Source organism: Moschus berezovskii, chromosome 2, assembly GCF_049115385.1.
Source record: "Moschus berezovskii isolate FMDL1 chromosome 2, NW_MosBer_1.0, whole genome shotgun sequence".
Classification (NCBI taxonomy): domain Eukaryota; kingdom Metazoa; phylum Chordata; class Mammalia; order Artiodactyla; family Moschidae; genus Moschus; species Moschus berezovskii.
In genome coordinates, this window is record NC_142461.1 from 17790709 (window position 1) to 17815031 (window position 24323).

At 43.7% G+C, this 24323-nt stretch overlaps 1 long non-coding RNA gene across 1 annotated transcript; it reads right to left on the minus strand.

Annotated features, from left to right (window-relative positions):
• Positions 1-5996: 5996 nt before the first annotated feature.
• LOC148778500 (uncharacterized) lies at positions 5997-16757 on the minus strand. Its single transcript, XR_016039470.1, has 4 exons — positions 16551-16757; positions 15171-15260; positions 13909-13962; positions 5997-6096 (listed from the first exon to the last, which is right to left on the minus strand). It is a non-coding gene; the product is annotated as an uncharacterized LOC148778500 (long non-coding RNA).
• Positions 16758-24323: the final 7566 nt, after the last annotated feature.

The following is a 24323-nucleotide window of genomic DNA, read 5'->3' on the forward strand; positions in this document are numbered from 1 at the left end:
GCAGTGGCTTCCCTTGTTGTGGAGGACAGGCTTTAGGCCATGAGGACTTCAGTTGTTGCAGCACATGGGCTCAGTTCCTGCAGCTCCTGGGCTCTAGAGCACAGGCTAAATAGTTGTGGCACATGGGCTTAGTTGCTCCATGACATGTGGGATCTTCCTGGATCAGGGATCGAACCTGTGTCTCCTGTGTTGGCAGGCAGACTCTTTAACACTGAGCCACTAGAGAAGCCCAGGGGAGTGCCTCTGGGTTAACAATTTTTCCTTTTCCATTTTCATACTCCCTTTCTTTGTCCAGGACTCACCCCCAGACCCAGTCTCCTGGTACCCGCTGTACATGTTGGCCAGTCCTGCAGTTCCACTAGGGTAAATCCTCTCTGCAGCTGGCAAGAGGACCCAGGACTTTCCCAGTGGGGTCCTGCTGGGAGGACTCTTCAGAGTCTTCATTCAAACAAGATTAGGATGGGGGAAGGTGGAGGTCTATCTTCCAACCAGGGGTAAGAGACTCATCTGCAGGCCCAGTAGGTTGAGGGAAACTTCCTGGAGTTCAAGGTTATCACATATACCTACGGAGAAAGCCTGGTTCTGATTCAGGGCTTCACTCCTTCTTCATGAAGGCTCTGCCTTCAGCACAGGAGGCCATCCTGAGTCTAGATCTGTCTTCTCCAATGGTCAGCCATTCTTAAAATCGGGGCTTGTGTCAAATCTTCCTTTTTCTGCCTTCCAGCAGCAGGTAGGAGAGTCTCTTTGCTTAAATTAATAGATTGAAGCTTGTCGTTTACTCCTTTCAATACATTAGTGGTACTTAGCAGTAGCCACCAAAATCTACAGTTCTGTTTACCATTTCTCCCTGTGTGAATGCCAGACAATTTCACCCACTAGTGAAACCCTCTATATCTTGTTTAGTTTCCTACATGTGAAAATTTAACAATAGCACTGTTAAGAGCACACCTGTGCTAAGTCGCTTCAGTCATGTCCGATTCTGTGACCCTAAGGACTGTAGTCTGCCAGACTCCTCTGTCCATGGGATTCGCCAGGCAAGAATATTGGAGTGGATTGACATTCTCTTCTCCAGGGGATCTTCCTGACCAGAGTATCAGACTCATGTCTTTAAGTCTCCTGCATTGTTCAGTTCAGTTCAGTTCAGTTCAGTCACTCAGTCATGTCCGACTCTCCGCGACCCCATGAATCACAGCATGCCAGGCCTCCCTGTCCATCACCAACTCCCAGAGTTCACTCAAACTCATGTCCACAGAGTCGATGATTCCATCTAGCATTGTTAGGTGGGTTCTTTACCACTAGTGCCACTTGGGAACCCCATTAGGGCACACCAGGGACCATCAATATTCCATTTGTCACTATCTGGCCAAGCTGTGATCTGACACCATAATCCACCCTCACATCCCTCTTGCTCAGACCATTATCTGAAGTTGGATTCCTCAGAAGCAAAGACTGAGACAAAGTCTCTTAAGTGATTTATTATAAGAGTTTTTTTCAGGAAAAGGGGGGAGGCAAGCAGTATTGTGTTGTGGGAAAAGCTAAGGAAGGATGCAGTCTCAGCTGCAGACTAGTTCAACTCTGATGCACAGGGGTGTGAATCATAACACAAGTTTGGTCCACCTCAGGGCTGGAGGCAGTCCCCAGGCCAAGGGAATATAACCTCCAGGTGAAGTTGGCTCCATTTGACTGGAGACAATGCTCTGGGGGTGGGGGTGGTTCCCAGGTGGTGTAGTAGTAAAGAATCCATCTGCCAATGCAGGAGATGCAAGAGATGTGAGCTTGATTCCTGGGTCAGGAAGATCCCCTGGAGAAGGAAATGGCAACCCACTCTAGCATTCTTGCCTGGGAAATCCCATGGATAGAGGAGCCTGGTGGGCTGCAGTCCATGTGGTCACAAACAGTGGATACAACTAAGCGACTAAACAACAGCAATAGGTTTAGATATATATCTGTCCATATCTATCTAAGTAGAGATACTTAGGCAGATATAGATATATAGATATTTATCTCTATGTATATATATATAGATGTGTGTGCATACACATGTACGTGTGTGTGTGTATTAGTAGCTTGCTCAGTCATGTCTCTTTTGACACTTTAATATCACAAATAATTCTTGTGAGCCAATATAAATCTAAGATCTACTGTTACTGGGCATTTCAGTAGGTATTGTCAACTAAAAAAGATGCATAACTTGAGATTTGAGAGTTAAGTTTTATTTGAATCAAAATGAGGACTTCAGCCTGGGATACAGCACCTCAGATAGCTCTGAGAGACTGCTCCAAAGAGGCAGCAGGGGAAGGTCAATGTGTAAGGTTTTGGTGAAGGGATAGTTTAGGGCAATCAAGTCCTTGCTTCACAAAAGCTTTTCTGCTAATCACGAGGAGCTGATGTCACCATGAAGGGATGTAGTGCTTTTCTAGATGTGAAGGGGACCTCCCAGGTGGCGCTAGTGGTAAAGAATCTGTCTGTCAATGGAGGAGACCTGGGTTTGATCACTGGGTCAGGAAGACCCCCTGGAGAAGGAAATGGAAACCCACTCCAGTATTATTGCCTGGAAAATCCCATGGACAGAGGAGCCCGGTGGGCTACAGTCCATGGGGTCGCAAAGAGTCGGAGTCGACTGAAGCAGCTGAACACAGCACAGCACATAGATATGAAGAGATGGAAGGCTTGGGATCAGGAAATCGGTTCCTGAAAACCTGTCCCACCAGATTCTCTGGAGCACAGAGAGTCTCACTCCATGCTGAACTCCCTCAGGGCGTGTGACGTTCAATAGCCGCAGCAGCATAGGGTTCAGTCTCCGCAGAGGCAGAGGGAAAGTGCCCTTGTTTTTGTTGTTCAATTGCTGTCAAATGCTCTTGGCAAGTGCCAGTTAGTAGTAGACAGTATTAAAAAAAGATATTATCAACTCAGCTTGCTATTTATTTCTCCTGTAAAAGCAATATATAATCATACTATATAATTTTAACATACAAAATATAATTTCATCAATAGGATTTATCCTATTAAATATGAGTTCACAAATTTCCTGCCTTATTCCATTTTTTAAAATGTTGAAGAGAGTTCCAGGACTAACAGGACACAAGGTCTTCAAAACCATGGCTTTTCACTCCTGACATGCTGCAGGCCAAGGCCTAATCTTCTTTCAGTTCAGTTCAGTTCAGTCAGGCTTCCCTGGTGGCTCAGAGGTTAAAGCATCTGCCTCCAATGCGGGAGACCCAGGTTCAATCCCTGGGTTGGGATCGTGTCCGACTCTCTGCGACCCCATGAATCACAGCATGCCAGGCCTCCCTGTCCATCACCAACTCCCAGAGTTCACTCAAACTCATGTCCATTGAGTTGGTGTGCCATCCAGCCATCTCATTCTCTGTCGTCCCCTTCTCCTCCTGCCCCTAATCCCTCCCAGCATCAGAGTCTTTTCCAGTGAGTCAACTCTTTGCATGAGGTGGCCAAAGTATTGGAGTTCCAGATTTAGCATCAGTCCTTCCAATGAATACCCAGGATTGATCTCCTTTAGAATGGACTGGTTGGATCTCCTGGCAGTCCAAGGGACTCTCAAGAGTCTTCTCCAGCACCACAGTTCAAAAGCATCAATTCTTCGGCGATCAGCTTTCTTCACAGTCCAACTCTCATATCCATATATGACCACTGGAAAAACCATAGCCTTGACTAGACGGACCTTTGTTGGCAAAGTAATGTCTCTGCTCTTCAATATACTATATAGGTTGGTCATAACTTTCCTTCCAAGGAGTAAGCATCTTTAAATCAGATTGATAATATTCTTTGCAGCCAAAGATGGAGAAGCTGTATACAGTCAGCAAAAAAAAGACCAGGAGCTGACTGTGGCTCAGATCATGAACTCCTTATTGCCAAATTCAGACTTAAATTGAAGAAAGTAGGGAAAACCACTAGACCATTCAGGTATGATCTAAATCAAATCCCTTATGATTATACAGTGGAAGTGAGAAATAGATTTAAGGGACTAGATCTGATAGATAGAGTGCCTGATGAACTCTGGACGGAGGTTCGAGACATTGTACAGGAGACAGGGACCAAGACCATCCCCATGGAAAAGAAATGCAAAAAAGCAAAACGGTTGTCTGAGGAGGCCTTACAAATAGCTGTGAAAAGAAGAGAAGTGAAAAGCAAAGGAGAAAAGGAAAGATATAAGCATCTGAATGCAGAGTTTCAAAGAATAGCAAGGAGAGATAAGAAAGCCTTCCTCAGTGATCAATGCAAAGAAATAGAGGAAAACAACAGAATAGGAAAAACAAGAGATCTTTTAAAGAAAATTAGAGATTCCAAGGGAACATTTCATGCAAAGATGGGCTCGATAAAGGATAGGAATGGTATGGACCTAACAGAAGCAGAAGATAGTAAGAAGAGGTGGCAAGAATACACAGAACTGTACAAAAAAGATCTTCATGACCAAGATAGTCATGATAACATGATCACTGACCTAGAGCCAGACATCTTGGAATGTGAAGTCAAGTGGGCCTTAGAAAGCATCACTACGAACAAAGCTAGTGGTGGTGATGGAATTCCAGTTGAGCTATTTCAAATCTTGAAAGAGGATGCTGTGAAAGTGCTGCACTCAATATGCCAGCAAATTTGGAAAACTCAGCAGTGGCCACAGGACTGGAAAAGGTCAGTCTTCATTCCAATCCCAAAGAAAGGCAATGCCAAAGAATGCTCAAACGACCGCACAATTGCACTCATCTCACACGCTAGTAAAGTCATGCTCAAAATTCTCCAAGCCAGGCTTCAGCAATATGTGAACCGTGAACTCCCAGATGTTCAAGCAGGTTTTAGAAAAAGCAGAGGCACCAGAGATCAAACTGCCAACATCCGCTGGATCATGGAGAAAGCAAGAGAGTTCCAGAAAAACATCTATTTCTGCTTCATTGACTATGCCAAAGCCTTTGACTGTGTGGATCACAATAAACTGTGGAACATTCTGAAAGAGATGGGAATCCCAGACCACCTGACCTGCCTCTTGAGAAACTTGTATGCAGGTCAGGAAGCAACAGTCAGAACTGTACATGGAACAACAGACTGGTTCCAAATAGGAAAGGTAGTGCGTCAAGGCTGTATATTGTCACCCTGCTGATTTAACTTATATGCAGAGTACATCATGAGGAACGCTGGGCTGGAAGAAGCACAAGCTGGAATCAAGATTGCCAGGAGAAATATCAATAACCTCAGATATGCAGATGACATTACCCTTATGGCAGAAAGTGAAGAGGAACTAAAAAGCCTCTTGATGAAAGTAAAAAAGGAGAGTGAAAAATTTGGCTTGAAGCTCAACATTCAGAAAACAAAGATCATGGCTTCTGGTCCCATCACTTCATGGGAAATAGATGGAAAAACAGTGGAAACAGTGTCAGACTTTATTTTTGGGGGCTCCAAAATCACTGCAGATGCTGATTGCAGCCAGGAAATTAAAAGACGCTTACTCCTTGGAAGGAAAGTTATGATCAGCCTTGATAATATATTAAAAAGCAGAGACATTACTTTGCCAACAAAGGTCCGTCTAGTCAAGGCTATGGTTTTTCCCGTGGTCATGTATGGATGTGAGAGTTGGACTGTGAAGAAAGCTGATCGCTGAAGAACTGATGCTTTTGAACTGTGGTGTTGGAAAAGACTCTTGAGAGTCCCTTGTACTGCAAGGAGATCCAACCAGTCCATTCTAAGGGAGATCGATCTTGGGTGTTCATTGGAAGGACTGATGTTAAAGCTGAAACTGCAATACTTTGGCCACCTCATGCGACGAGTTGACTCACTGGAAAAGACTCTGATGCTGGGAAGGGTTGGGGGCAGGAGGAGAAGGGGACGACGGAGAATGAGATGGCTGGATGGCATCACCGACTCTGTGGACATGAGTTTGAGTGAACCTCAGGAGTTGGTGATGGACAGGGAGGCCTGGTGTGCTGTGATTCATGGGGTCGCGGAGAGTCAGACACGACTGAGCGACTGAACTGAACTGAACTGAACTGAATTTCATGGCTGCACCTGACCCATTTCTTAGGGCTGAACTAGATGTTGCCTGAGGCTCTCCTTCATTGCTCAAGTCTAAAGAGTCACTACTGCCCATCCCTGCAGAAAGAAATAAAAGTCCTTTACAATCTCAGTTTGTGCCCTAGGACCAATACAGCATGGAATTCTTTAACAGGAAATTTGGAAAAGGGAAGCTTGTGTAAGAGGGTTAAAGATAATTCTCCCACCAGGTCACCCTGTGGCTCCATCTGACCTGGTGGTCAAAGTTGCTTCAGGAACCACCCTCAAGGCTGGGAGTGGCCACAACTTTGCTATGGAAGGCACTCCCTCTGGTCACTAGCTTTTACCCTTTCCTCTTGTCTGCACATATTAATGCTCCTGCTTTCACTCTGTTTCTTATCCAGAGAGACCGTGGAAGCAACATTTTCAATGTCAGAGCTTCCATTAGCTGGTCTATCAGTGAGCACCCCTCCAACCTAGGAACTGCTTTATCCTTTTACGTGAATGAAGAATACTCTTGCCTGGAAAATCCCATGGACGGAGGAGCCCGGTAGGCTGCAGTCCATGGGGTCGCTACGAGTCAGACATGACTGAGCGACTTCACTTTCACTTTTCACTTTAACACATTGGAGAAGGAAATGGCAACCCACTCCAGTGTTCTTGCCTGGATAATCCCAGGGAAGGGGGAGCCTGATGGGCTGCCGTCTATGGGGTCACACAGAGTCGGACATGACTGAAGTGACTTAGCAGCAGCAGCAGCAGCAGCACTTGTGACACTGAACTTCTTGAGGCCTACCTGTTACATCAATTAGTTCAGCTCATCTAATTCAAAATGTATAATATGAATTATTGAAAATACCTAGAAATGTACAATTTTATTTTCAAGGGTATAGCCAAAAAGCCAAATGAAGCTTTTGTAGCCAAAAAAGGTATTTGTTACATCAAGATAATTTTTAGGTTGACAGAACAAGATGGCGGAGGAATAGGACGGCGAGACCACTCTCTCCCCCACAAATTCATCAAAAGAACATTTGAACGCGAGTAAAGTCCACAAAACAACTTCTGAATGCTGGCAGAGGACGTCAGGCACCCAGAAAAGCAGCCCATTGTCTTCGAAAGGAGGTAGGAAAAAACATAAAAGATAAAAAGCGAGACAAAAGAAGTAAGGACGGAGCTCCGTCCTGGGAAGGGAGGCTTTAAAAAGAGAGAAGTTTCCAAACACCAGGAAACACTCTCACTGGCGAATCTGTGGCGAGCCTTGGAAGCTCAGAGGGCCACATAACCCTCTTTTTTTTTTAAGATTTTTTTAAAACCCACAGATTACCCGCCAAACGGTAACTCCCAGCGGAGAAGCAGCGCAGACGCCTGCAGACGCCATTAGCAAGCGGGGGCTGGGCAGGGAGGAGCCGGCTGAACTGCTTAGAGAGAGGACTGGGCTTGAATGCTGTGAGAACAATTTGAGAGAACTGGGGAGAGCAAAGCAGACTGTGGGATAGCTTCCCCACGAAAAGGCGAAAAGCTCTAACCTACAACTCGGCCAGCCCGACTCACAGAATAAAGGACTGAGCAGAGCGAGCCGGCTGCAGTCGGCCCATCCCCCATCCCCCATCCCCCGCCGAGACAGGCAGGGAGCGCAGCCAGAGCCGGAACGGGCAACCACGGCCCCAGAAAGGCATCTGATACAAACTGCAGACAGACTTGTTGCTAATCAGGACTTCTTGGGCTCGGGCCGATCGATATCCCCCTGAGAAGGTGCACCAGTTGTACACCCAGAAAACTGAGTGGCGGGAACTGGGGAGGCGATAAGTCGCAGAGACTGCGCTCGCCAAACACCTGGTCCCCTGAGCTGCTCAGACCGGGGAAGGCACAAAATGCAGGCCCAACCAAGTCTGCGCCTTTGTGGAGTACCTGAGAACCTGAACTTGAGCCGCTCAGACCTGGGAAGTGCATACAACCCAGTGCCGGCCTCGGACAGTTCCCGGCAGAGCAACCTAGAGCCTGTGCAGTGTAGACTGGGACAGCATATGTGCTGTGAGCGGGGGCAAACCCAGTGTGGCTGAGACGCTGCGAGCACTCCCCACAGACGCCAGAGTTATTCGTCTGCAGCGTTCCTCCCTTCCCAGAACAGGACTGAACAACTGAGCCTTAAAAAGTGTCCACCCACCCCCTAGTATCAGGGTGGAAATTAGACACTGAAGAGACCAGCAAACAGAAGCTAAAACAGAGGGAACCACCTTGGAAATGACAATAGAGACATCTAGAGGCTACTCCAAGAATAAGACCAAAAACCAGAGGCAAGAGGCTTAAGCCCGAATCCTGAGAACACCAGAGAACTCCTGACTCCAGGGAACATTAATCGATAGGAGCTCATCAAACGTCTCCATACCTACACTAAACCCAAGGGTCAACAAGTTCCAGAGCAAGACATACCACGCAAATTCTCCAGTAACACAGGAAACTAGCCCTGAGCTTCAATATACAGGCTGCCCAAAGTCACTCCAAACCCACTGACATCTCATAACTCATTACTGGACACTTCATTGCACTCCAGAGAGAACAAATCCAGCTCCACCCACCGGAACACCGACACAAGCTTCCATAACCAGGGAACCTTGACAAGTCACCTGTCCAACCCCACACACAGCGAGGAAACTACATAATAAAGAGAACTCCACAAATGGCCAGAAGAGGGAAAGGTCACCCCAAGCAAAGCATTATAAGCAAGATGAAGAAGCAGAGAAATACCCAGCAAGTAAAGGAACAAGATAAATGCCCACCAACACAAACAAAAGAGGAAGATATAAGGAATCTACATGAAAAAGAATTTCGAATTTTGGTGGTGAAAATGATTCAAAATCTTGAAAGCAAAATGGAGTTAAAGATAAATAACCTGGAGAAAAGGATTGAGAAGATGGAAGAAAGGTTTAAGAAGGACTTAGAGGAAATAAAAAAGAGTCAATATACAATGAATAATACAATAGATGAGATCAGAAACACTCTGGAGGGAACAAACAGTAGAATAACAGAGGCAGAAGACAGGATAAGCAAGCTAGAAGATAGAATTGTAGAAATAAATGAAACAGAGAGGAAAAAAGAAAAACAAATTAAAAGAAATGAGAACAATATTAGAGACCTCTGGGACAATGTTAAACGCTCCAACATTCGAATCATAGGAATCCCAGAAGAAGAAGACAAAAAGAAAGACCATGAAAGAATAGTTGAGGAGATAATAGTTGAAAACTTCCCTAAAATAGGGAAAGAAATAATCACCCAAGTCCAAGAAACCCAGAGAGTCCCCAACAGGATAAACCCAAGGCGAAATACTCCAAGACACATATTAATCAAATTAACAAAGATCAAACACAAAGAACAAATATTAAAAGCAGCAAGGGAAAAACAGCAAATAACACACAAGGGGATTCCCATAAGGATAACAGCCGATCTTTCAACAGAAACTCTTCAGGCCAGGAGGGAATGGCAAGACATACTTAAAGTGATGAAAGAAAATAACCTACAGCCCAGACTACTGTACCCAGCAAGGATCTCATTCAAATATGAAGGAGAAATCAAAAGCTTTACAGACAAGCAAAAGCTGAGAGAATTCAGCATTACCAAACCAGCTCTCCAATAAATGCTAAAGGATCTTTTCTAGACAGGAAACACAGAAAGGGTGTATAAACTCGAACCCAAAGCAATAAAGAAAATGGCTACGGGATCGTACTTATCAATAATTACCTTAAACGTAAATGGGTTGAATGCCCCAACCAAAAGACAAAGGCTGGCTGAATGGATACAAAAACAAGACCCCCATATATGTTGTCTGCAAGAGACCCACCTCAAAACGAGGGACACATACAGACTGAAAGTGAAGGGCTGGAAAAAGATATTCCATGCAAATAGAGACCAAAAGAAAGCAGGAGTAGCAATACTCATATCAGATAAAATAGACTTTAAAACAAAGGCTGTGAAAAGAGACAAAGAAGGAAACTACACAATGATCAAAGGATCAATCCAAGATGAAGATATAACAATTATAAATATTTATGCACCCAACATAGGAGCACCGCAATATGTAAGAAAATTACTAACAAGTATGAAAGGGGAAATTAACAATAATGCAATAATAGTGGGAGATTTTAATACCCCACTTACATCTATGGATAGATCAACTAAACAGAAAATTAACAAGGAAACACAAACTTTAAATGATACAATAGACCAGTTAGACCTAATAGATACCTATAGGACAATTCACCCCAAAACAATGAATTTCACCTTTTTCTCAAGTGCACATGGAACCTTTTCCAGGATAGATCACACCCTGGGCCATAAATCTAGCCTTGGTAAATTCAAAAAAGTTGAAATCATTCCATGCATCTTTTCTGACCACAATGCAGTAAGATTAGATCTCAATTATGGGAGAAAAACTATTAAACATGCCAACATATGGAGGCTGAACAACACGCTGCTGAATAATGAACAAATCATAGAAGAAATCAAAAGAGAAATCAAAATATGCATAGAAATGAATGAAAATGAAAACACAACAACCCAAAACCTCTGGGACACTGTAAAAGCAGTGCTAAGGGGGAAGTTCATAGCAATACAGGCACACCTCAAGAAACAAGAAAAAAGTCAACTAAATAACCTAACTCTACATCTAAAGCAACTAGAAAAGGAAGAAATGAAGAACCCCAGGGTCAGTAGAAGGAAAGAAATTGTAAAAATTAGGGCAGAGATAAATGCAAAAGAAACAAAAGAGACCATAGCAAAAATCAACAAAGCCAAAAGCTGGTTCTTTGAGAAGGTAAATAAAATTGACAAACCACTAGCCAGACTTATCAAGAAACAAAGGGAGAAGAACCAAATCAATAAAATTAGAAATGAAAATGGAGAGATCACAACTGACAACACAGAAATACAAAGGATTATTAGAGAATACTATCAGCAATTATATGGCAATAAAATGAATAACCTGGAAGAAATGGACAAATTCCTAGAGAAGTACAACTTTCCAAAACTGAACCAGGAAGAAATAGAAAATCTGAACAGACCCATCACAAGCACGGAACTAGAGGCTGTAATCAGGAATCTTCCAGCAAACAAAAGCCCAGGTCCAGACGGCTTCACAGCCGAATTCTACCAAAAATTTAGAGAAGAGCTAACACCTATTCTACTCAAACTCTTCCAGAAAATTGCTGAGGAAGGGAAACTTCCAAACTCATTCTATGAGGCCACCATCACCCTAATCCCAAAACCTGGTAAAGACCCCACAAAAAAAGAAAACTACAGGCCAATATCACTGATGAACATAGATGCAAAAATCCTTAACAAAATTCTAGCAATCAGAATCCAACAACACATTAAGAAGATCATACATCATGACCAAGTGGGCTTTATCCCAGGAATGCAAGGATTCTTCAATATCCACAAATCAATCAACGTAATACACCACATTAACAAACTGAAAAATAAAAATCATATGATTATCTCAATAGATGCAGAGAAAGCCTTCAACAAAATTCAACATCCATTTATGATAAAAACCCTCCAGAAAGTGGGAATAGAAGGGACATACCTCAACATAATAAAAGCTATATATGACAACCCCACAGCAAACATTATTCTCAATGGTGAAAAACTGAAAGCATTTCCCCTAAAGTCAGGAACAAGACAAGGGTGCCCACTCTCACCACTACTATTCAACATAGTTCTGGAAGTTTTGGCCACAGCAATCAGAGCAGAAAAAGACATAAAAGGAATACAAATTGGAAAAGAAGAAGTAAAACTTTCACTGTTCGCTGATGACATGATCCTCTACACAGAAAACCCTAGAGACTCTACCAGAAAACTACTAGAGCTAATCAATGAATACAGTAAAGTTGCAGGATATAAAATCAACACACAGAAATCCCTTGCATTCCTATACACTAATAATGAGAAAATAGAAAGAGAAATTAAGGAAACTATTCCATTCACTGTTGCAACAAAAAGAATTAAATACTTAGGAATATATCTACCTAAGGAAACAAAAGACTTGTACATAGAAAATTATAAAACACTACTGAAAGCAATCAAAGAGGACACTAATAGATGGAGAAATATACCATGTTCATGGATTGGAAGAATAAATATTGTAAAAATGAGTATACTACCCAAAGTAATGTATACATTCAATGCAATCCCTATCAAGCTACCAAAGATATTTTTCACAGAACTAGAACAAATAATCTCACAATTTGTATGGAAATACAAAAAACCTCGAATAGCCAAAGCAATCTTGAGGAAGAAAAATGGAACTGGGGGAATTAACCTGCCGGACTTCAGGCTCTACTACAAAGCCACAGTCATCAAGACAGTATGGTACTGGCATAAAGACAGAAATATAGATCAATGGAACAAAATAGAAAGCCCAGAGATAAATCCACGCACCTATGGACAACTCATCTTTGACAAAGGAGGCAAGAATATAAAATGGAGAAAAGACAGTCTCTTTAACAAGTGGTGCTGGGAAAACTGGTCAGCCACTTGTAAAAGAATGAAACTAGAACACTTCCTAACACCATACACCAAAATAAACTCAAAATGGATTAGAGAGCTAAATGTAAGACCAGAAACTATAAAACTCCTAGAGGAGAATGTAGGCAAAACACTCTCCGACATAAATCACAGCAGCATCCTCCATGACCCACCTCCCAGAATATTAGAAATAAAAGCAAAAATAAACAAATGGGACCTAATTAAAATCAAAAGCTTCTGCACAGCAAAGGAAACTATAAGCAAGGTGAAAAGACAGCCTTCAGAATGGGAGAAAATAATAGCAAATGAAGCAACTGATAAAGGATTAATCTCCAAATTATACAAGCAGCTCCTGCAGCTCAATTCCAGAAAACTAAGTGACCCAATCAAAAAATGGGCCAAAGAACTAAACAGACATTTCTCCAAAGAAGACATAAAGATGGCTAACAAACACATGAAAAAATGTTCAACATCCCTCATAATCAGAGAGATGCAAGTCAAAACCACAATGAGATACCATTTCACACCAGTCAGAATGGCTGCTATCCAAAAGTCTACATGCAATAAATGCTGGAGAGGATGTGGAGAGAAAGGAACCCTCTTACACTGTTGGTGGGAATGCAAACTAGTACAGCCACTATGGAGAACAGTGTGGAGATTCCTCAAAAAACTGGAAATAGAACTGCCATATGATCCAGCAATCGCACTCCTGGGCATACACACCGAGGAAACCAGAATTGAAAGAGACACGTGTACTCCAATGTTCATTGCAGCACTGTTTATAATAGCCAGGACATGGAAGCAACCTAGATGTCCATCTGCAGACGAATGGATAAGAAAGCTTTGGTACATATACACAATGGAGTATTATTCAGCCATTAAAAAGAATACATTTGAATCAGTTCTAATGAGGTGGATGAAACTGGAGCCTATTATACAGAGTGAAGTAAGCCAGAAAGAAAAACACCAATACAGTATACTAACGGATATATATGGAATTTAGAAAGATGCAAATGATAACCCTGTATACGAGACAGCAAAAGAGACACAGATGTATAGAACAGTCTTTGGGACTCTATGGGAGAGGGTGAGGGTGGGATGATTTGGGAGAATGGCATTGAAACACGTATGTTGTCATATGTGAAATGAATCACTAGTTCAGGGTCAATGCATGTTATAGGATGCTCGGGGCTGGCATGCGGGGATGACCCAGAGGGAGGATAAAGGGAGGAGGGAGGTGGGAGGGGGGTTCAGGAGGGGGAACTTATGTAAACCCGGGGAGAACTCATATCAATGTATGGCAAAACCAACCAATATAATATTGTAAAATAATTTGCCTCCAATAAAAAATAATTACCAAAAAAAAAAAAGATAATTTTTAATTGTTCTTACATCTTTTCCTATTGCTTCTACTGTGGATCAATGTGTTTCCAATATCTGTAGGATCTAGGAAGCAAAGGAAAATAAAATCAATAATCTGTAACTAAAAGAGTAGTAAATCTTGCGATTATTCACATTGTAGGCAGGACATGGGCTATAAAGATGCAATGATGGTCATTTCTGTTTCTCCCCATCTAAAGGAAAGTGATCACTACCAAATGCAGTGAAGATCCCTTATCCTTTAGCCCTGATTGCAAAATCAAAGAAGTTTCAAAAACCAACATTTTTTTTCCCCCATAGGCTTGCAGCTAACTAGTTTGCCAAGGAATCTGGACTTCAGCCGCCAGGAGTCCAGCAAAATATCACAATTGATGTGAATTCACACAATTTGCTACAGGAACACTAATATGGTATATTTAATCATGGGATTCTGTCCCAAGCCCTACTGGGGTGTTTTGTAACATGTAGGGTGTACACCACACTGTCCTTCTAAAATAGTAAAACATTGCTATTTTATATCTGGCTGTAAAGATTTTGTTTTAATGTTTTATTTAATTTTTTGGAGTCTAGTTGCTTTACAATGTTGTGTTAAAGATTTTGAATAAAGGATTGCAAATGTTGGCTAAGAGTCCAAGTTGTTGGTTTTGCATTTTCTGGTAACTTTCTCTATGTGATGTGTAAAAGATCCTTAAATGTTTATGTGCTGGAGTCTCCTCAACTGGGAAATGAGGGAACCAGTTTTCTGAGCTACCTTTTATAATAGGTTGTTGCAAACATAAAAAGATATTTTATTGGAGAAAATATTTTCAAATAGCATTATATAGACCAGTGCCATGTTGGGGGGTCATCTGCCAAAAGCTATAAATGAAATTTGATGGTAATAACCAGAAGCTTTTGCTTTTGTCAATACTTGGGGATCGTGACCAGAAACTTCTGAGTTTTGAATAGACGAGTAATGAATCAAGCAAAGGCAGACTACTTCACTTTGCTCTCTGCAAACAGCAGGTGGGCAGAAGCAGAAATCACTATATAACCTAATACTTTGTGGGGTAATATATCTGAGAGCACGCAATGAAATGACAGCGCCATTCAACTAGAGCCATTTTGTTAATCTGAATTTATAACGGTTTCTTTGCAATTTTCAGAATAGTCACAGAAGTAAATGCAGAGAATGGGCTCTGAAGGGTCACTGAATTATTGGCTTTGGAGTGTGCTCAGAGTAAATTGCACTAGAAAACTCCTGATGTCTGGAGCCCAGGGATGGCAGTCCTTACCCTCATCAGGACCACTTCTCAGGGCTGAGCTCTGTGTTCCCCAGGGTGCCTCGTCCTCGCTGGACTCTAAAGAGTCTTCACTTATTATCACTGCAGAATGGAGAAAATGTCCCTTGAAGTTCTCAGTGTGTGACAAAGGGACCAATATAGGAAGAACCCTGGGAAGCTCTGAAAACGAAGGCTTAGAATGTACCTCGATCAGACCATCATGATCTGTCTTTTATGTTCATATGATCTGTAGACCTGTATTTTATCCCTTTACGTTGCCTGCACCTGAGAAAACTTTACTCCCTGGGGCTTCACTGCTTTGTATTGGCCCTTTATCATCATCTTCTTCTTTTAAATATTTAGCTGTGCTAGGTCTTCATTGGAGAAGGAAATGGCAACCCACTCCAGTGGGTACTCCAGTACTCCAGTACTCTTGCCTAGAAAATCCCATGGATGGAGGAGCCTGGTAGGCTGCAGTCCATGGGGTCGCTAAGGGTCGGACACGACTGAGCGACTTCACTTTCACTTTTCACTTTCACACATTGGAGAAGGAAATGGCAACCCACTCCAGTGTTCTTGCCTGGAGAATCCCAGGGATGGGGGAGCCTGGTGGGCTTCCGTCTATGGGGTCACATAGAGTCGGACACGACTGAAGTGACTCAGCAGCAGCAGCAGCAGCCAGTGTTCTTGCCTGGAGAATCCCAGGGATGGGGGAGCCTGGTGGGCTTCCGTCTATGGGGTCACACAGAGTCGGACACGACTGAGGTGACTTAGCAGCAGCAGGTCTTCATTGCAGCTTGAAGAATCTTTAGGTGCGGTTTGTGAACTCTAAGCTGTGGCATGTGGGATCTAGCTTCCTGACCAGGGATTGAACCCAGGCCCCCTGCATTGGGACCGTGGAGTCCTAGTCACTGGACCATCAGGGAAGTCCCAGCCCTTCATCTTCTCACATCACAGTCTTTCTTTTTTCACTGCCCCATTATAGATTTGTTGTTGCTGTTTTGGTATCTATGTCTGTATTTATTTATAGCGTTGCTTCTCTCCCAGGGCAGTCTTGGAGAGACCAAGCCTGGTCTTGGAGAATGCGGATCTCCCACTTGGCTATTCCAGCCAGACTACTTAAACAGACTCCCTTCCCCCCCACCCCCTGCCTCATCTAAAACTCCTTGCAATGTTTACTTGACAAGAAATAAAAATTCTATGGTTTTTGAGTCCTTGACTTCTTCAGGTTTATTTCAGTCACTAGCCTAACTAATGAATACAAAAGCTAAATATGAACCATCTTAAATTAGAGCAAGTTTATATTTTACTTTGAAGGGTATAGCAAAGAATTAGAATGGGTCATTTAACACTGCTCCTTTACAACAGCAGTGAGATTTTATTTGCTCTTACCTCTTTGCCAAACCCTTTTTCTGGATGTGGTTGTTTTTCTGAAGTCCCTGGGCTCTATCTTAATCGGGGTATATTGGCTTCCCATATGGCTCAGCAGTAAAGTATTCACCTGCCAAGGAGGACACTTGGGTTCGATCCCTTGGTCAGGAAGATCCCCTGGAGGAGGAAATGGCAACGCACTCCAATATTCTTGCCTGGGAAATCCCATGGACAGAGGAGCCTGGCAGGCTTCAATCCATGGGGTCTCAAAGAGTCAGACACAACTCAGTAACTAAACAACAGGGTCTATATCAAGTAAGAGGAAGAAACAGTTATCTGTTCCCCAAAGTCTTATAATTTCTATGATAACTTGCATGGCAGATGGGCTTGCAATGGTAACAATGTTTTGTTTGTTTTTCGTTAGGTTTTAGTTGTTTACAATGTTGTGATAGTTTCTGCTGTACAGGGAAGTGAATCAGCTGTGTATATACACATATCCCCTTCTTGAACCTCCCTCCCCCCTCCCACCATCCCACCCCTCCAGGTCACCACGGAGCACTGAGCTGAGTTCCCTGTGCTATACAGCAGCTTCCCACTAGCTGTCTAGTTCACATGCTGCAGGGTATCCATGTAGCTCTCCTACAGATTCCTGCAGCCCTGGTCTTGCTCTCCCCCTTCCTTACCAGCTGCCCTTCCTCGAGTTGGTGTGGAGGGTTGTGGGAGCTCCTCTCCATCACTGGATTCTGCAGAGTCCTCACTGCTGATCACTGCACAGAGGAATAACCCCCCCTTAGGATCTCAGGGTGGAGCCCACGCAGCAGGAAACTCCAGAATGAGAGCACTGGGGAGAACTAGAAGCTAAGTTAATTCAAGGCACATGGTCTGTGCTTGAATGTGGGTGAGCTGCAGGTTGCTCCTGGTCCTGCAGGAAAGGTGATGATGCTCACATGCTCCGCCCATCCTGCCCACACTCCCCTCTCCCACCCTCCTGCTAGATCCTCACCGCCAGGCCTCCCCCTCGCCCTAGATCTGCCTCTGGCCCTCTACTCCGTTCTCCCTCTTTCTTTCATTCTCCTTTTACCTCTTCACTTTCCTCCCGGCTTTGCCCCTTTTCCCTACTTACACCTCTCTTTCTGGGAGCTGTATCTCTTTATACCTCACTCTGTCTTCATTTTTTTCTTTTCCATCTCCTCTCATGAATACTTGGCTCTCTTATCTTTCCCTTTTCTTTATCTTCTACCTCCCTACTGTCCTCTCTTACTTTGGAAATAGTCTCCTGGTCGTCAATACTTATAACCCACCATCTTCTGATATATCTCTGATCCCTGGGGAATCTCTTCTGCTAAACTCACAGCACAGGGTGCTGGCTCCCTGCCCTTCTTGCCTCTGCCCAAGGCCACCTGGACTGGCTGGCTGGACCCTGCTGCCCCAGCCTCTTGCCTGGTTCCCATGACCACTTTCTGTCTGTCAGCCTTAGCTATTATGTCAGACACCTGGTTATAGTCAGTCCTTGCTTGGGCTTGCAGTTGAACTTCTGAGTTAAAAAATGGCTTTTCCTTCTTTACATCCTCTAGACAGACAGAACAGGAATTGATTTGTAGTCCTTGGTTGGATGGCTTTGCTCCTGGATCAAATTTTAATGAATGAAGAATTTTAATTTGTCTCCCCAAAAAGGAGTGAGCACCATTCACGAGCATTAAGAAGTCTTCTCCCTGTGATCCCACTGCTGGGGGCGGGGGGCTCCAACCCACCCTTCTCCTTCCTGCTGCTCAATCTGTCCCTTCCTGCGTGTGTGCGTTAAAATCTTATTTCAGCATATTTATACTTACAGAAGTATACTCATATCGGTTAATAGAATGCAATTTAACAGCCTGTGCCATCTGAACCAAAAAACTTGGTACATGGTTTGCTTAAAAAAGAAAGAAAACACATTTGCAATCTGGTTTATTTTTATCAATTACAAGTGTATAGAAAAGATCCTCTATCAAATGCTGCTAAAACAAAGAGCATGAACCTTGACAAATTAAACTTTCCTTTGTCTCTGAAAAAGAGCACGTATTGAACTGCAAAAGTTTATAAAATTGGTGCAACAAAGCATTGTTGTAATGTTTCAAGGCCAGTTCACAGAGTTCAATAACTGATGGACGCTGACAAGGGTGAGGTGATCCTCTGTGTACATGTGAAAACATAAAAGCTATCTGATCTAGTTAATATTACAGAGCGATCCCAGATCTACTCAAAGCAAGATTCAGAAAATGTCTTAAATCTGGATAAACGCTATCAGTCCAGTTCATCTGCTGAGATCAACAAGGAAAGTCTACACAGTAACTGTTTTTCTGATTTGTGCAAAGAAAGAGAATGACGTTTCTTCCCCCAGGTTTTCAGTCTAGAGCTGAAACTGCAAGAAAGGCATTCCTTCCATTGTCTACATTCCTGGGATGACATGGGATGACTCAAGCTTAAATCTGAACTAGCACTCATATACAAAAGGGTCCCTGAAGTCTAAGACCACTTTAGAAGTGACTTGAGACTTTAGAAGTGACTCTAGAGAAACAAAGGAAGGGACAGGGAATCCACAAAACCTCTTCCCTAAGCTGATTCCGTGTCTTCCTTTGTTCCTCCCTCAGCTCTGGGCTTTCTGCTTTCGTCTTTCCTTTCCTGGGGAGAATCTTATTTTTATCTGAGGGGTTACAGGGCCATTTTGATCCCTGAGACCACCTTATCTTTCTCAGTGGTGTTCAGAACGGCGCCTGTGCCTTCATTCTGATGACTGCCTCCTCAAACGGGACAATGTCCCCATTTCTCTCCTTCCTCTTTGCTCGGTCCACACTGCCCTTTACCATTCTCTCTCTGTGGAGCTCTCTCTTGGAGCCTCCCCCATGTTTCCCCTATTGTTTTGGTATTCATTTTTCCTTGTATTTTTATTTATGCATGCTCTTTTCTCTACATTTTAAGTCAGTGTCCCACAGGGCCCAAGGGGTCTAGAGTTGAGGCAAACGAGGTGCCTAGGATGAGGTGGTCCTCACATCACATAAGAGGGGGTCTCCCCGCCTCATCCTGGGCCTGGCCCTGCTGCCCTCTAGCTGCTTGCTCAGCGTATCCACTGTTACACTTCCTACCTTCTCCTGATCTTTACTTCTTAATTATTGACACGACTGCCGTATGCCTCTTCTATTCCAGTGTTGTCTTTCTACGTTTTCTTCATCTCAAGCATTCTAACCACCAAAGGCTGCACCTGTGCCATTGTCCAAAACACCGAGTCCCTCCGCTTGCCTGTTCCCCTCCACACTCGTCAAATCCAGTCAGCCAGCCTTACCTGCTGGTTCAGACTCTGGCGCACACTGTTCATTTGCTTGTTGGCTTTCCAGAGCTCCATTTTGGTCGCTGGTTCTACCTTTCATCTTCGCATTCATCTGCTCTGTTTCCTGATCTGAGAGTCCATTTTCATGTGGGGTCATACCTAAATCATGTTTTGATTCATCAAAAATTTTTTTTCCTCCCGCACCCATCAGCATCCGACAGGAAGATACAAACCACTTTAAGCTTTTAAAGCAGAGGGAATTTAATCCAGGGATTGGTTACACAGCTGATGGAAGAGCGGAGATGACCAAGGGGAAGAATGTGACAACATAAAGCAGAGTCAACAGGAAGCTACGGAAGGGATAGAGGATGAGATCACGGGCTGAGGTCACTGGGCAGGCAGAGGCTGGATCATGATTTGCCTGCTTCGTGGAAGGTGGAGTTGAGGCTGAGATGCTGCTGCTGCCAGAATTGTGGCTGGAGGCAGTGATGGAGAAGCACCTGGCTCCTCCCTTACTCCCACTCTCCTGCCAGGGTCTCCATGTTAGGAGCCCAGCAGGGAGTCAGCAGCAAGGGGGAGCTGACAAACAAGTCCACAGGGGGCAGTGGCCAGAGACAGAGGGCCGAGCAGAGCCGGGGAGGGGAAGGACTGAGTCCCCGGGCAAACCACCCAGGACCAGCACACACGGCCTTCCTCCATGGCAACCACCTCTGGTCCTCATTGATTCCATCAACCCCTCCCGCTCTGTTCCCTCCAGCCTCAATAATGTATGAACACACAGATATATTTTTCAGTGCAATTTGACTTTTTCATTTAGTGCTACTTTTGTAAACAAATTAATGTAAAACATGATTTTAAATTATTTCCCAAAGTTTTAATATAGACTGTGGGCCCTGGTGCCTGTTTTGTGCCACATCCTCAGGACTGGGAGCCTCCTCTTGGGGTGGGGGGGGTGATGTGAGACACAGCCTCCTCTCACCTGGGCATGTCAGCCCTTCTTGTTGGGTAAGACTCTTGGACACACTTATTGGTGACTTGCTGTGTATCATTTGGGTCCTAGGTTGAAGTTTCTCTCTATAAACTCCTTACTCCCTGTCGTCAAGATGCTCTGGGATTTCGTTTCCTGGCAGGATTGTCCCCAGATCACACTTTGAGTTTTAGAAGACTTCATTGCTTCCTCCCTCCACACCCTATACACACACACACACACAAACACACACACACACACACAATCCCTTCTCTTCTGCTCATTCACTTCAGTTCAGTTCAGTCGCTCAGTCGTGTCCGACTCTTTGCGACCCCATGAACCACAGCACGCCAGGCCTCCCGGTCCATCACCAACTCCCAGAGTTCACTCAAACTCATGTCCACTGAGTCAGTGTTGCCATCCAGCCATCTCATTCTCTGCCATCCCCGTCTCCTCCTACCCCCAATCCCTCCTAGCATCAGATTCTTTTCCAGTGAGTCAACTTGTTGCATGAGGTGGCCAAAGTATTGGAGTTTCAGCTTTAGCATCAGTCCTTCCATGAACACCCAGGATTGACCTCCTTTAGAATGGACTGGTTGGATCTCCTTGCAGTCCAAGGGACTCTCAAGAGTCTTCTCCAGCACCACAGTTCAAAAGCATCCATTCTTCGGTGATCAGCTTTCTTCACAGTCCAACTCTCACATCCATACATGACCACGGGAAAAACCATAGCCTTGACTAGACGGACCTTGGTTGGCAAAGTAATGTCTCTGCTTTTTAATATGCTGTCTAGGCTGGTCATAACTTTCCTTCCAAGGAGTAGGCGTCTTTTAATTTCACGGCTGCAATCAGCATCCGCAGTGATTTTGGAGCCCAAAAAAATAAAGTCTGACACTGTTTCCACTGTTTTCCCATCTATTTTCCATGAAGTGATGGGACCAGATGCCATGATCTTCGTTTTCTGAATGTTGAGCTTCAAGCCAACCTTTTCACTCTCCTCTTTCACTTTCATCAAGAGGCCTTTGAATTCCTCTTCACTTTCTGCCATAAGGGTGGTGTCATCTGCATATCTGAGGTTATTGATATTTCTCCTGGCAATCTTGATTCCAGCTTGTGCTTCTTCCAGCCCAGCGTTCCTCATGATGTACTCTGCATATAAGTTAAATAACCAGGGTGACAATATACAGCCTTGACGTACTCCTTTTCCTATTTGGAACCAGTCTGTTGTTCCATGTACAGTTATAACGGTTGCTTCCTGACCTGCATACAGGTTTCTCAAGAGGCAGGTCAGGTGGTCTGGGATTCCCATCTCTTTCAGAATTTTCCACAGTTTATTGTGATCCACACAGTCAAAGGCTTTGGCATAGTCAATGAAGCAGAAATAGATGTTTTTCTGGAACTCTCTTGCTTTCTCCATGATCCAGCGGATGTTGGCAATTTGATCTCTGGTGCCTCTGCCTTTTCTAAAACCTGCTTGAACATCTGGAAGTTCACGATTCACATATTGCTGAAGCCTAGCTTGGATAATTTTGAGCATGACTTTACTAGAATGTGAGATGAGTGCAACTGTGCAGTAGTTTGAGCATTCTTTGGCATTCCCTTTCTTTGGGATTGGAATGAAGACTGACCTTTTCCAGTCCTGTGGCCATTGCTGAGTTTTCCAAATTTGCTGGCATATTGAGTGCAGCACTTTCACAGCATAAATAGCTCAACTGGAATTCCATCACCTCCACTAGCTTTGTTCGTCCTATGCTCTCTAAGGCCCACTTGACTTCACATTCCAAGATGTCTGGTTTCAGGTGAGTGATCATGCCATCGTAATTATCTTCGTCGTGAAGATCTTTTTTGTACAGTTCTTCTGTGTATTCTTGCCACCTCTTAATATCTTCTGCTCTGTTAGGTCCATACCATTTCTGTCCTTTATCGAGCCCATCTTTGCATGAAATGTTCCATTGATATCTCTAATTTTCTTGAAAAGATCTCGTTTTTCCTATTCTGTTGTTTTCCTCTATTTCTTTGCATTGATCGCTGAGAAAGGCTTTCTTATCTCTCCTTGCTATTCTTTGGAACTCTGCATTCAGATGCTTATATCTTTCCTTTCCTCCTTTGCTTTTCGCTTCTCTTCTTTTCACAGCTATTTGTAAGGCCTCCTCAGACAGCCATTTCGCTTTTTTGCATTTCTTTTCTATGGGGATGGTCTTGGTCCCTGTCTCCTGTACAATGTCACGAACCTCCATCCAGAGTTCATCAGGTACTCTATCAGATCTAGACCCTTAAATCTATTTCTTACTTCCGCTGTATAATCATAAGGGATTTTTTAGGTCATATCTGAATGGTCTCATGGTTTTCCCTACTTTCTTCAATTTAAGTCTGAATTTGGCAATAAGGATCTGATCATGATCTGAGCCACAGTCAGCTCCTGGTCTTGTTTTTGCTAACTGTATGCAGCTTCTCCATCTTTGGCTGCAAAGAATATAATCAATCTGATTTCGGTGTTGACCATCTGGTGATGTCCATGTGTAGAGTCTTCTCTTGTGTTGTTGGAAGAGGGTGTTTGCTATGACCAGTGCGTTCTCTTGGCACAACTCTATTAGCCTTTGCCCTGCTTCATTCCGTGCTCCAAGGCCAAATTTGCCTGTTACTCCAGGTGTTTCTTGACTTCCTACTTTCGCATTCCAGTCCCCTATGATGAAAAGGACATCTTTTTTGGGTGTTAGTTCTAAAAGGTCTTGTAGATCTTCATAGAACTGTTCAACTTCGGCTTCTTCAGCATTACTGGTTGGGGCATAGACTTGGATTACTGTAATATTGAATGGTTTGCCTTGGAAACGAACAGAAATCATTCTGTCATTTTTAAGATTGCATGCAAGTACTGCATTTCGGACTCTCTTGTTGACCATGATGGCTACTCCATTTCTTCTAAGGGATTCCTGCCCACAGTAGTAGATATAATGGTCATCCGAGTTAAATTCACCCATTCCCATCCATTTGAGTTCACTGATTCCTAGAATGTCGACGTTCACTCTTGCCATCTCCTGTTTGACCACTTCCAATTTGCCTTGATTAATGGACCTAACATTCCAGATTCCTATGCAATATTGCTCTTTATAGCACCGGATCTTGCTTCTATCACCAGTCACATCCACAACTGGGTATTGGTTTTGTTTTGGCTCCATCCCTTCATTCTTTCTGGAGTTATTTCTCCACTGATCTCCAATAGCATACTGGGCAATTACTGACCTGGGTAATTCCTCATTCAATATCCTATCATTTTGTCTTTTGATACTGTTCATGGGGTTCTCAAGGCAAGTATACTGAAGTGGTTTGCCATTCCCTTCTCCAGTGGACCACATTCTGTCAGACCTCTCCACCATGACCCATCCATCTTGGGTTGCCCCACACGGCATGGCTTAGTTTCATTGAGTTAGACAGGGCTGTGGTCCATATGATCAGATCAACTAGTTTTTTGTGATTATGATTTCAGTGTGTCTGCCCTCTAATGCCCCCTCCCAATACCTACCGTCTT